The 8,114-nt window shown below is 43.8% G+C and overlaps 1 long non-coding RNA gene across 4 annotated transcripts; it reads right to left on the bottom strand.

The window, feature by feature from the left end:
• Nucleotides 1-286: 286 nt before the first annotated feature.
• Nucleotides 287-6,345, bottom strand: LOC134984345 (uncharacterized). 4 transcript variants are annotated; one of them, XR_010191738.1, is made up of 4 exons: nucleotides 6,300-6,341; nucleotides 895-937; nucleotides 562-708; nucleotides 287-453 (listed from the first exon to the last, which is right to left on the bottom strand). It is a non-coding gene; the product is annotated as an uncharacterized LOC134984345 (long non-coding RNA). The 4 variants fall into 4 exon arrangements; XR_010191739.1 differs by having other exon boundaries at nucleotides 562-711; nucleotides 6,300-6,336; XR_010191736.1 differs by lacking the exon at nucleotides 895-937 and having other exon boundaries at nucleotides 562-711; nucleotides 6,300-6,345.
• Nucleotides 6,346-8,114: the final 1,769 nt, after the last annotated feature.

The following is an 8,114-nucleotide window of genomic DNA, read 5'->3' as shown; positions in this document are numbered from 1 at the left end:
GCCACCTCTCCAGTCATCACCCAGACACATACCCTGGTGTTACTGTATAATGTCCCATTCCCAGCAGTCACCTCTCCAGTCATCACCCAGACACATCCCCTGGTGTTACTGTATAATGTCACATTCCCAGCAGTCACCTCTCCAGTCATCACCCAGACACATCCCCTGGTGTTACTGTATAATGTCCCATTCCCAGCAGTCACCTCTCCAGTCATCACCCAGACACGTCTCCTGGTGTTACTGTACAATGTTCCATTCCCAGCAGTCACCTCTTCAGTCAGCAGTGGAATGATCTTGTTGGTGAGTTCCTGGATCTTCTGGTCACTGTGTCTCTCATGTATCAGTGAGTGAGGTGGAGGCACCGTGATGGGGCTCTGGGACCTGCTCAGTCCTCCTGACACATGAGGATGGCTGCTGGGTGTCTCACGCTCACCAGATGTCTTGTTCACACCTCTGTGAAATGAGAAGACATAAATATCACTGTAAATACGCCCAGATCCCCTCACCTCCACAGTCATGTCCCTGCATTATTACTATAGATAATAGGATTTTGGTACTTACCAGATAAATCCTTTTCTTTGAATCCACAGGGGGCACTGGAGTACTCTTGGGATATGGACGGTGCGATAGCAGGGATAGGCACATTTAAAAATTTAAATGTGTAACCATCCTTCCTCCTCCATTCTCCCAAGATGCCTTAGTGTTTTTCTGCTGAGCCAAATAGGAGCGAAAAAGAGGATGAACAACGGAGAATTACATATAACATTATAACATAACGGACAACTATAAAGTTGACACATAACATAATGGACAATTAGAAAGTTGACACGACAATAGATAACAATCACCTTAACATTAGTGAAAATGTGTTACCATAAGAACTATTGTACTTACCACCAGCCAGGTGAAACTGCTCTGGGTGGGTGTCCAGTGCCCCCTATGGGTGCAACGAAAAGTATTTATCTGGTATCAAAATCCTGTTTTCTTTCTAATCCACTAGGGGTCACTGGAGTACTCTTGGGACGTACCAAAGTTTCCCCCTTGGGCGGAAGAGCTGTTTGGCACCTGTAACACTAGACGGCCAAAGCTAGAAGCTGATGCCGCAGAATTATCAAACTTGTAAAAGCGCACAAACGTGTGCACTGATGGCCATGTAACTGCACGGCAAGGTTGCGTCATAGAAGCTCTAAGGCCTGCTGCCCATGACGTTCCCATCGACTGGCATGAAAGTGTACCTGACGAATGGTCAGGTTAATCTATCTGGCCGAGGTCTGTTTGGAAGCTGGCCAACCTATCTTGACTGCATCATAGAGAACAAACAAAGTATCCGTTATACGTACTGTTGATGTTCGGGCTACATAAACGCGGAGCGCACGTATCACATCCAAGTAGCTGGAGTACCGGAATCTTCTGAAAAACAGGAACTACGATTGGTTGACTGATGTGAAAGAAGATACTAACTGTGGTAGAAAAGTGGGATTTGTCCAAAGTTCCGCTCTGTCAGTATGAAATACCAGATATGGTGGCTTGCATGACAAGGCACCCAATTGTGCAACACGCCTTGCCGAAATACTGTTTTCCAAGTTATACTACAGCAGGGGTCGTTCTTTTACCCCGATTTAGCGCGACTGCGTTTTACGGGGTGGCTGTTGAGACCACTTTCAAGACGAGAGGGCATTCCACAGTTGGTTATACCATCCATGTTACGTGTTAGGAAGCCAGTTTCAGCAGCTCATTATCACAGGATTACTGTCAATCAGTGTCCTGGAACTCAGGGCAATTTACAACACTCTGCGTCAGGCAGATCACTTGCTCCTGTCTCAGTAATAATTGTAGGGATGTAGTCTCTCAATAACTGTATACAATACAGATATAAAATTATAGACTGGTGCTACCCACTGATCCTAAAACATGTACAAGAAGGGTGAAGAAAGGGGATCAGTTTCTCTGGGTGCACTCTCTCCCAGGACCAACAAGAATTCCTGATATTAAATCTGTGTCGTTATACTTTTTTTTATATATATGTATTGACACTTAATTCATAGTACATACCAATACCCATATGGAATGTATCAACTTTATTAGTATCCCATATTAAGTATTAAGACCCTTAAATAGGCCGTAAACAGTGAAATATAAAAACAATAGAAGATAATTAGACGTGAATCAGAAAAATGGACAAAAAAAAAGAAAAAAAAAGAAAGAATTTATTTTGTCCTGGTGTCAAATAATAAAGAAAATTAAAAACAAAGCCGTGTGCCGCCTGTCATTTATTTATATTTTATGTACAGACCGTATTCCACTGCTGTATTCCTCAGAGGAATAACATTGGGATATATATGTATATTCTTTATGATTGGAATAGCAATCCCTAATTAATAATATAATTCTTCATGAACCTGTAACAACCTTATTCTGTTAATATTAACAATACTTGCTCCTGATTATATTTGAGCCTTATATTGTTTAGTGGGGACAAAAATTCCCAATATAGACATTACCTCTGTGTTTCTATCCTGCCAAAAGTCACAGTTACTTCTAGGTGATACATTTGATATCATTTGATACACAGCAGAATGTTGTAACCGATACAATTGTTACTTTATTAAAACAGAGTATCTTGCTGTTATAACTGTACCACCATATCATTGGAGGTCTGCAGTAACTTCTTCCAGATGGGATACAGTTTCTTATCATAGGCAGAAAAACACAGTGGAAGTCTTTCCTATATACAGTCCGTCATATGTATATATACATGTGTGTAACGTTATTAATTGTATGCAACCTTTTCAACTAATAGCAAAATTGCACGTTGATCATACATAAACCATTCAGAAAGGGATCAGATCTATTTATTATGTGTTTATGTATTATATGCCCCGCAAAAGAGGTAATGCGTCCGTACTCAGCGGATATCAAATGATATCTGTATTATGCTCATACCAATATTACGTTCCACATCCCTCATGTCTATATAGATTATAGGGCAATTCCAGAGCTATTACATACGTGTAGTGATAGCATAGGACAATTATATGCTCCTCTGTACTGACAGTACTCGCATTTAGTGTCCTGTAATACACAGCAGGCATGATCCTAGTCTCTGTTACCAGACTCCGCGGACATATGTCAGAAAGCTAGTGCTGTCTGTATTGCGTGCTGCCGCACATCACAGCACCGCACTGCACTGACTGATATCTGTCTCACACTGTTCAGGTTCAGCTGGACAACGCAGCAGAAGTCGCATACATCAACAAAAAGGGGATGGACTCAAAGTCGCATGGCCATGCGAGAGGTTGCTCGAATCCTCAATTGGGCCGAACATCACCACATGATATTGTCCTGGAGACAAGCGCACCATCTGATGAATTTGTAGATGAGAGCCAGATCACTATGCGAGAAGATCCAGCTGAAAGGGACCTGAGTGAAATCTTCCGAACTGGAGTGTGATGAAAGATGCCCCCATCTGTCTTACCAGTCGAATGTACAAATGCACCGAGACTGTCCGTGGTTTGAGCACTAGCAGTACTAGATGATGAATAGCATGTACTTTCTGTTGTGGCAGGTAAATGCATTGATCCACCGTAATCAGAATCATTCCTAAAATTGAATTCTTTGACACAGGACGCAACTTGATTTTTTTTTTTTAAAGTTGACAATCCAACCGTACTGAACTAGTATACTGTACAACAGTGAGGCATGTTTAAGAAGTATTTGTTGAGACGAAGCCTTGATGAGAAGGTCATCTAAGTACGGAATGATTATCACTCCCAGGGATCTGAGGTGAACTATCACCACAGACATCACCTTTGTGAATAACCGAGGCACTTGTTGAACTGCAAACTTAAGTACGCCTGATGCGGTAGCCAAATTGGAAAGCAAAATCATGAATTGCTGTGGTTCTAAACCTGCAATCACTGACCGTAGGGATTCCATCTTGAATGTGTAGTAAGTGACGTACCGATTGAACCCCTTTAGGTTCCATATCTGTGTGACTGAGCCATCCGGATTTGGTACTACAAAAAGATTGGAATAAAACCCTTGACCTTGTTGGTGTACTGGAACCTGAACCAAAACTGCTGAATATACAAGAGACTGAATAGCCGTCTGCAGACCTGCTCACTTGTCTGCTGACACAGGCAGACCTGTCTTGAAAAACCACATCGGTGGTAGACAGTCAAACTCATTGAAACCTCTTAAAACAAAACTGCGGATCCACCCATCTGTGATGTCTGAAACCATGCGAAGGGAAACTTCTGAAGGTGTGCTCCCACAACTGAAGAGCCAAGATGGGCTGGAAGCCCGTCATGCCACTGGCTTGAGTCCTGACGACGGTTAGTGGTTTGCTGAAAACCACATCCCTCTGCATGGTTGGCAGGTAAACAGATCCCCCCCCCTCATTTACTGAGAATGCCATTTGTCCAATTCTGGACCATATAACATCAGTAGAAGGCAACGCCTCTATTCCTCATTTTGATTCTGCCCCGGCCTGTCAAGAACGCAACCACAGCAGCTGTTGGGCTGCAAGCCGAGAACAAACTTGTCCAACGTACAACGAAGCCGTACCTAAATACTCAACCAATTCACGAATGTGATCGGTAAGAAATATAAGCTGATCTGAGGAAAAACCCCGTTGTAGGCCTAACCTGAACTGTTTCACCCATGCAACTACAGCCTTGTTAACCCAAACTCCAACTCAAACAGGTGTAAGTATCACCCCTGTTGCTGTATACATGGACTTTAGCATGGCCTCCAGCTTACTCTCCGAGGGGTCTTTAAGCGTAGCTGCACCTGGGACTGGAATAGTCAATTTTAGTGAAAGTTTAGAAACTGAAGACTCCACCGATGGCGATTTAGTTGTCATAGCCTGTGGGAAAACAACAGGACACCCCATTCTGCTCTCCCTGTATACTAATAATAAAAGGACACCATAGGCTGCTCCCTATGCAAAAAAATAATAATAATAGGACACAACGGGCTGTTCCCAATTAATAATAATAATAACAACAACAACAACAACAGGACACCACAAGCCGCTCCCTTTTGTATTATTATAATAATAATAATAATAATAATAATAACAGGACATCACAGGCTGCTCCCCCTGTTTACTAACAATAACAGGACACCACAGCCTGCTTCCCCTGTATAATAATAATGACAGGACATTATTATTATTATTATTATTATTATTATTATAATAATAATAATAATAATAATAATGTGGATACCACAGGCATCTCCTCCTATATAATAATATTATTATTATTAGTAGTAGTACTAGTATTATTATTATTATCAACAACAACAACAAGAACAAATGCACACCAGAGGTTACTCCCCCTGTATAATAATAATAATAATAATAATAATAATAATGCTTCCCCTGTATAATAATAACAGGACACCATAGGCTGCTCATCCTGTATAAAAACAGGATACCACAGGCTGCTCCTACTGTACAATAATAATAACAGGACACCACAGGCTGCTCCCCCTGTATTATAATAATAATAATAATAATAATAATAATAATAATAATAATAATAATAATAATAATCAGACACCACTGGCTGCTCCCCCTGTATAATAATAATAATAATAATAATAACTGTACACCACAGGCTGCTCCTCCTGTATAATAATAACAATAACAAGACGCCACAGGCTGATCCTTCTATATTATAATAATAACAACAACAACAACAGGACACCACAGGCTGCTCCTCCTGTCTATTATGACAACACAAGATGTTACCCCTGTATATTATGACAACACAGGCCGCTCCCCGTGTACAGCACAATGCCACAGGACACAACATCTGCAATGTCCCGTGTATAGAATTACGGTAACGGCGGGGTCTGCGCCACATGTATTACGGTAACGGCGGGGTCTGCACCACCTGTATTACGGTAATGGTGGCGTCTCCTCCACCTGTATTACGGTAACGGCGGGGTCTGCGCCACCTGTATTACGGTAACGGCGGGGTCTGCGCCACCTGTATTACGGTAACGGCGGGGTCTGCGCCACCTGTATTACGGTAACGGCACGATCTGCGCCACCTGTATTATGGTAACGGCGGGGTCTGCGCCACCTATATTACGGTAACGGCGGGGTCTGCTCCACCTGTATTACAGTAATAGGACACTAGAGTGTCAGCCACCTGTACAGGGATAATGCAGCACCAGAGGCTGCTCCAGCTGCACTATAACAAGGCACCAGAGGCTGCTCCCCCTGTAGTACAGAACCTGACACCAGAGCTGCTCAGCCTATAGAATAATAATAATAATATCATTACCTGCTGCCAGACACAGCAATGGCTGCTCTCTGCTCCTGCTGCCTTGTGGGAATGATAGAAGGAAGGCGGAGCTCAGACCAGGGGAAAATGGCCGCCGCTCCTGACGTCACTACACGGCCAGGGAACCTATTGCTGCTGCCGGACTGGTCTACAAGAAAATGGCCGCCGGCCTCCTGCACTCAGGACATGTATAGTAATAGTCATTACAGAGGGCGGGGCTGTGGGCGGGGTGTAGTAGGGGAGGGGCCAGTAACCAGGAAGCAGCCTGTGCCAATCATTCCCTACTTGCTGGCTGTGCGTTCCACTTTACTTCCGGAGGAAGATCAGGTAATGGCGTCTTACTATACAGGGGGAGCAGCCTGTGGTGCCCTGATATTATTATTATACAGGGGGAGCAGCCTGTAGTGTCCTGTCATTATTATTATACGGGGGGGGGGGGGGGTGCAGCCTGTGGTGTCCTGTCATTATTATTATACAGGGGGAGCAGCCTGTGGTGTCCTGTTATTATTATACAGGGGGAGCAGCCTGTAGTGTCCTGTTATTATTTGGAAGGAATAGCCTGTGGTGTCTTTTTATTATTGTTATTATTATTATTATACAGGCGGAGCAGCCTGTGGTGTGTTGTTATTGTTGTTATTATTATTATTATAATACAGGGGGAGCAGCCTTTGGTGTCCTGTTATTATAATACAGGAGTAGCAGCCTGTGGGTCCTGTTATGATTATAAAGGGGGAGTAGCCTGTGGTGTCCTGTTAATAAAGACATATGTTATTATTTTTATACTGGGGTGCAGCCTTTCGTGTCGTTGTTATTATTATTATTAATTTTATTATATGTAATTGTGGGGATTGAAAATATTGCTCAAATTCTAGGATATATTAAGGCAGAGACCATAATATCCCTGGCATGTGTAACAGATGCTAATTGGAGCAGTATGAAGCAAATGTATATCACACTCCTGGGAGTGTCACTGTGACATCACTTATATCTATAGTAATAATACAGGGACATGACTGGGGAGGTGGGGGGACCTGCGAATGTCACATTGATCTCACTAATATCTATAGTAATAATACAAGGACATGACTGGGGAGGTGAGGGGGACCTGGGAGCGTCACAGTGACCTCACTAATATCTATAGTAATAATACAGGGACATGATTGGGCAGGTAAGGGGGACCTGGGAGTGTCACAGTGACAAGAGAAAGAACGTAGACTTCTTTGTGGGTGCACTCTTGTGAAGAAATAATGAGATATTCTCAAAGAATAAAACCTAACTTTTGTTACAAATGATTAACAATTTATACAATCTCCTGAGAACAAATAATGTCTCTTGCCGCCTTTCCCTTGCCTGTCTCCTGCCGTCTTTACCCTGCCTGTCTCCTGTCGCCTTTCCCCTGCCTGTCTCCTGCCGCCTTTGCCTTGCCTGTCTCCTGGCGCTTTTGCCTTGCCTGTCTCCTGGCGCCTTTCCCATGCCTGTCTCCTGCTGCCTTTCCCTTGCCTGTCTCCTGTCGCCTTTCCCCTGCCTGTCTCCTGCTGCCTTTCCCCTGCCTGTCTCCTGCCGCCTTTCCCTTGCCTGTCTCCTGCCACCTTTCCCTTGCCTGTCTCCTGCCGCCTTTTCCTTGCCTGTCTCCTGCCGCCTTTCCCCTGCCTGTCTCCTGCCACCTTTTCCCTGCCTGTCACCTGTAACCTTTTCCCTGCCTGTCGCATGCAACCTTTCCCCTACCTGTCTCCTGCCACCTTTCCTCTGCCTGTCGCATGCAACCTTTTCCCTGCCTGTTGCCTGCAACCTTTCCCTTGCCTGTCTCCTGCCGCC

Source organism: Pseudophryne corroboree (genome assembly GCF_028390025.1).
Source record: "Pseudophryne corroboree isolate aPseCor3 chromosome 3 unlocalized genomic scaffold, aPseCor3.hap2 SUPER_3_unloc_5, whole genome shotgun sequence".
NCBI lineage: Eukaryota > Metazoa > Chordata > Amphibia > Anura > Myobatrachidae > Pseudophryne > Pseudophryne corroboree.
The sequence above is the reverse complement of the archived record's forward strand: the minus strand, read 5'-3'. Positions and strand labels throughout refer to the sequence as shown.